The 6,154-nt window shown below is 36.7% G+C and overlaps 1 pseudogene; it reads right to left on the bottom strand.

Moving 5' to 3' along the window:
* Positions 1-2,955: 2,955 nt before the first annotated feature.
* The window catches only part of LOC104868100, a 10,386-nt pseudogene continuing 7,187 nt past the window's right edge, over positions 2,956-6,154 (bottom strand).

The following is a 6,154-nucleotide window of genomic DNA, read 5'->3' as shown; positions in this document are numbered from 1 at the left end:
TGAGGAAGATTAATGGAAATGTATTTTTCACTATACTAAGTTTAAAAGTTAAATATTCACTGTAGTTTTTGACCACATCTCATATTTGTATACAATTTATTGTGACTAGGTCATAATAATTGGCATATCTGTAACCTCTGATATATATTGTTTCTTTTTTTTATTATGTTTATTGGTACATTTTAGGTATACAATATAGTTACATTCATCATTGGGATCTTGTACCTTTACATGAGGTATCTTGGTTCTTATTTTTCCCCATTCCCCTGCCCTCCCTTCACCCCCTCCACCCCTCCCTATTTATAAAGACTTTGTTTTCATTTTTTCCTTTTTTCATATTTTTTCTTTTCCCCTCTTTCCTTTCCCCTACCCCTCCCACTTCCTCTACCCTTTTAGACCTTTTCTTTCTGTTTCACTTTATCAATTATACATTTTGATCCTTATTTACACTTTTAGTTTCTTACACCAGAGAAACTATTCAGTATTTACCATGTGTTTCCTATTTATTTCATTTAAGAGTATGGCTTCATTGAGCCCTGGTAGAAAAAAATAAAAAAAGTATGGCTTCAATGTGCATCTCTTTAGCTATAAATGTTTCTAGCTTTTCATTCTTTTTTTTTTTTTTTTTTGGTACTGGGGATAGAACTCATGACTTTGATCTTGAGAGGCAGGTGGTGGAACTACTAAGCTAAATCTCCAGCTCTATCTTCTCATTGTTTATTGGCTGAGTAGTATTCCATTTTAGAAAAAAAAAAAAAAACAACAACACATTTTCTTTATCCAGTCTATAGTTGGTGGACAATTGGGATGTTTCCAAGCTTTAGCTGTTACAAACTGAGACACATATCATTTCTTTTTTTTTTATTCAGGAATATTTTAGATTTTCAAAGTATTTAGGAATAGTTTAAGTAGAAAAATAAAGGCAATGGGATTATTTATCAGGTTCTAAAAATACCCATGAATTAAATCACACCCCCCAACAAAACAAAACTTAAATCACATTGCCATTCAGTTTTCTTACAATAAAGAATATAACCAAACTATGCTGATGTACAAAAACCTGAAATTCTGAGGATGAAAATTATTTATTTGGTACTGGGGATTGAACTCAGGTCTTTGCGGTTGAGAGGCAGGCAGTGGTACCACTGAGCTAAAGCCCTAGCCCCCAAAATAATTTATTGATTAGACATCTGACTTATTCAAGCAGTAGGCCTGAATAGGAAAAAAAAAATATTCCACCCAGCACCTTCGTCATTTCAAATTTCTTGGGGACAGTTTATGTATTCGGTGTTATAGTCTCACCCTAAAACATCCATGTGTGCTTGATGTGGAAACTGTGTACATCCAAGTTGGCAAATTATCATTAGTGATATGACTTTCAGAAATATTCTTAGGCACAACAGCACTGCCTGCAGTGACAGTCTTTGATAATCAAAGAAAGACTACCATTAAATATAATCTTAGAAATAGAAAGGAAAAATATATGCATCTTAGCCAATGGACATCTTTACATATTGGGGAGAATGTCACGAGATTTTCCTTCTATGAGATTAAAAATTGCCTTTAACTGACATCAATTTTTAGTGGATACCTAAATATTAAAAAATTAGAGAAAAATAAAACAAATTTGACCTAAATGCAGTTTAGAGAAGAAATGCAGGACTAGTTATATGAAAAAACAGCTGCACTTCTTTGTCTAATTCAGTAAAAAATGCCAATTGAACAGTTTCAGTCAAATTTTATTTTAAAAAAGCAGCAGATCAACATTACAGTTCAAGAATCTAATCTAAGTCTGCACTTGACAATAGAAGTACATCTGTGTATGGAGTGAAAAAGGTTTTCCAGGAAACCTTTATTATCTCCAGATACCCAAATAATAAAATGCTTCTGTAAGCCTTTTAAGTCGAATCATGAAGAACTGAAAATTTATTGCTAGGAAAACAAATCTGTAATACAGTAGTGTGAATCGTGGGTATCAAGCATAATCTGTTGAATCAAATTAAGAAGTTGATGTGGCAAGAAGTGTGTGTGTTGTATGTGTGCATGTGCGTATGAGTCAAAGGGAGAGACAGAATATAAGCCAGTTGACCCGAGAGCAACTGAAATATTTAACTTGTTCAGTTGAGATCAGACACCATGATGTTAATTCTTCATGTTTAGAAGGCAATTAAAATTACAATTCCAGTAGCCCCCAAAAGAAATATAAAAATGCTGTAGAAATTAAAACTATGTTTAAAGAGCTTTTTTCCTGGCTCATTTTCAACACCCCAAGAAAAATAAAAGCATTCATGACTATCACAGATGAAAACAAAATGAATGTCATTGGAATCAGTTTTTTCCCCACTGAGGTTAAAAATCTATCTAGAAATTTGATACTATACTATGACAAATTGTACTTCTCATAGTTCTGTTGTAATTTTCTTTAGACCCTGTTTAATATAGTTTTTAAAAATTGTTGTAAAAATGTTGTTTTCATGATTGTGAATCTGGTTCTAGTTCTTTTTCATTTATTTGTATGTCAATAGTTAATATACTAGCTACCAGTTCTAATTAGGAAAAAAAATCTTGGAAACATCTTCATTAGGATAGCACATTCAGCAGAAATTACTGATGTGCAATCAAACCATAAAAGGTACAGTTCTTCAAAAAGCACATTTTGTTGATTAAGTTTTGTTGTCTGAATATTCTTTCCCATGACTTTTGATGAAAGGCTCTTTCCATCTTGTAAACATCAGTGTGCACAGTCTCACTACTATGCAGTTTCACGTCCTTAGACAGGAAGGCTGGTTCACAGCTAGTGAAAAGCTAGAGGAGTCTGAATTTTAATGGCTGATAAACCTTACATTCTGCAGAGGAGGAAAGCACTTTTCCTTTTTTGATACTTAAGAATGTGGCAGAAATGTATGTTGAAGTAGCCCAGTCAATCCTTTTTTCTTTTTTTTTGTAAATTTGATCTCAGAATATTTCTGGAAGGGTGATGTTTCGAAGAAGTGACTGTAGGAACAGGATTCCATTGCAGTCTCTAATGCTGGGCACCTGGCTATCCTCTTCTGTGGCTTTATCCAGGCACGATTACTGTTCACATGCTGCAGGGTAAATTTCTCTGGGTCATGCTCCCAGAGTTGGTTGCCTTTTAGGTGGTGGCATTTGAGCATGGTAATGGGGCCATTAAGTTTGGAAATGTCCAAGAAAAGGTCATCCTTGTTTCTTTGTTGGCAGTAAGAGAAAACCTGATTATCTCCCACAACATGACAATTAAAAATTTCAACTTTTTCATTCTCTTTTCTTGCCATGTTATCTAGACACTGATTTGTTTCCACATTTTGTATCTTTCCCATTGAGAAATAATAATGTGGAATTTGAGAATCAGGGTAGATATTCTCTAGTTACAAATAGAAAGGTTTGCATTGTAGTTTGTGTCTCAGACCAAGTCCTGATATATCTCCGTAATCTACCTTTGTAACACCAGGTGAAATTATATAGAAAAAATTCTTGAATTCATCCATCCACACTTCTGCAAGTCGTCTGTTACTTTTGTTGATGATTTGCCCCATGCCTCCTGTAAATGTGTAAGATGTTGCTTTCTGAAACACATATCCAACATGTGAGCATGTAACAATTTCCAAAGTTCCTCTGCATTGCCAGATCCTAAAGGAAATTTTTAGATTTTCTCCTCCCAAATATCGATTCCAGCATCATATGTACCAATTTACTGAAAAAAGGCCTCCTGCCATTGTAGGTGTTCTGACAGGAAGAGTTTGATCACCTTTCCTGTTATCCATTTCCCTTTGGGGAATAGGATACCAGCAAAAATTGTTTCCAGTTGAATCCACCGTACGTCATATCAGAGCTGCCATATACTCAAAAGTATCATTGCTGATCACATCAATGGTAGGACATACCACTGTTCTCCTGTCCTGTTTGATCCTGGCTAAGAGAGGCTCCAGCCATCCCACTGTGCACTCACAATGAGCCTCTAAGAAGGTAATCACTTGACCTTTGGAGACAGCATCTCCTTTTAATGTAGCTCTGATCAACCCAGAATGCTGTTCCATTTGACTTACATGAACTGGCACTTTTAGTTTTTTCACATAACACTTTAGAGGTCTTTTCAAAAAGTTTCTTTTACTGGCATCATCTATTGGAACAATTTCTTCTACCGTGTGTCTTGGTGAGCGATTGATGACACTGTGAACAGTTTGAAGAAGTGTGCTTCCAAGCCTCATTGTGGAAAACAGGACACTTGTTGGAAGATACACCTTTGTTTTACACCCTTCTAACCTGACATCTGGTAAACTTCTGTGAGTGTAATCATCTTACTTGCCATTAAATTGAACTGATCAATTTTAAACATCTCTTTCATTTTCTCTTGGTCCTCTTTAGGAATGACGACAGGGCTCTCCATTTCTCCAGTACCTTCATGAGGCTTTTGTACTGGCTCTAGAACATCCCCAGCATGAAGTCCTCTCTCCTTTCTCTCATCGCATTTGTTGCATTCACTGAAGGAAAGCAGCAGGAACATATCCAAGAATACCCAAATCAAGGAGGTGGCCAGAACCACTTTGCAACATGCAGATTTTCTCTTGGCACTTTAAGTCAAACGCAAAATTTTAAATACATAAAAAAACAAAGATCATGAAATTATCCCAATCCAGTTTCATCAGAATGACGTTCATGCCCCCAAACTGGTTCTTCAAATGAATTCATATTCCCAATCCGTATGTCCCATGTTTCCTCACTGCCATGGCGGTAGGTGCTCATCTGGGCTAGCTTGGCAGTTGCTACTCTCTGGCGGCTGTCTGCTGCACTGTCTCAGCCACTACCAGTAGCTCCCCTGGAGGGTAGGCGGGCTGACACATAGTTGTTTCTATTAGTTATTTTCAACTATCCAATTGATTATTGTCAAGCATAGTTATCATACTGTGCTACAGAGCATTTGAAGTTAATCCTTCTACCCAACTGTATCCATTAACCATCCTCTCTTCCTCTCTTCCTCCTTCTCCCACACCCTTTCAAGGCTCTGCTAACCACTATTTTTTTTTCTTTTGGTACCGGGGATTGAACTTGGGTCTTTGTGCTTGCAAAGCAGGTGGCAAAACCACTGAGCTAAATCCCCAGCCCCTAACCACTATTTATAGAGGAATTTTCTAACAATAAATATGAGAAGGATTTACTCTTTATCATCCTGATATAACAAAAGCTGTAAACACGTAAACAACAGAAATTTATCCCTCACAGTTCTTGAACATGAGAAGTACATGACTAAGGCAGATTCAGGTAGAAAGAGGGTCTGTTCCCTGGTTAACCTCTGTGTGGTTAGCTGTGTCTTAAAGTGATGGGCTCCTGTCACATGGAGAATTGTTTTCTATCCTATTCACTTTCAGTCTATGGGCTTCTCTTTTCACTAGGTGTGTTTCTTGTATACAACATATTGTTGGATTTTGCTTCTTATTCCATTTTGCCAGTCTATTTCTCTTGATTGGTGAGTTGAGGCCATTGACATTGATGGTTATAACTGATATGTACTGACTTATTATTGACATGTTATTGGCCTTTTGTTGACTCTTTTTACTTTTTCACCTTCTCCCTTTAGTTTCTTGCCTTGACTATTTGGTTTGCTCTGTTGGGCCTCATGGTGTTGTTGCCTTCATTGTCTTTTTCTAGGATCTTGTTTAGAACTGCTTTAGTGCTGGTTTGGTATTCATGTAGTTTCTCAGGTGTTCTTTGTCGTGGAAGTGTCCTATTTCCCCATCCATTTTGAAAGAGAGTTTTGCAGGATACATCAGTCTAGGTCGGAGGTTGTTCTCTTTTGGTACTTGAAATATCTCATTCCAGGCTCTCCTTGCCCCAAGGGTTTGTGTTGAAAAGTCTGCTGTACAGCATGGTACTGGCAAAGAAATAGGCCTGAGGATCAGTGGAACAGACTGGAAGACACAAAAACAAATGCAGATGTACTCAGCTACCTCATCTTTGACAAAGGAGCTCACCATCCTCAGTGGAGGAAAGATAGCCTCTTTAATAAATGGTGTTGGAAAAACTGGATGTCAACCTGCCACAGATTAAAATTAGACCCTTATCTTTCGCCATGCACTAAATTAAAATCCAAATGGATTAAAGATCTAAATATTAAAACAGAAACATTAAACTTGCTGGA

This window comes from Fukomys damarensis, unplaced genomic scaffold (genome assembly GCF_012274545.1).
Source record: "Fukomys damarensis isolate Sample0158 unplaced genomic scaffold, DMR_v1.0_HiC HiC_scaffold_17, whole genome shotgun sequence".
NCBI classification, from domain to species: Eukaryota; Metazoa; Chordata; class Mammalia; order Rodentia; family Bathyergidae; genus Fukomys; species Fukomys damarensis.
This window is presented reverse-complemented; position numbering and strand designations above follow the sequence as displayed.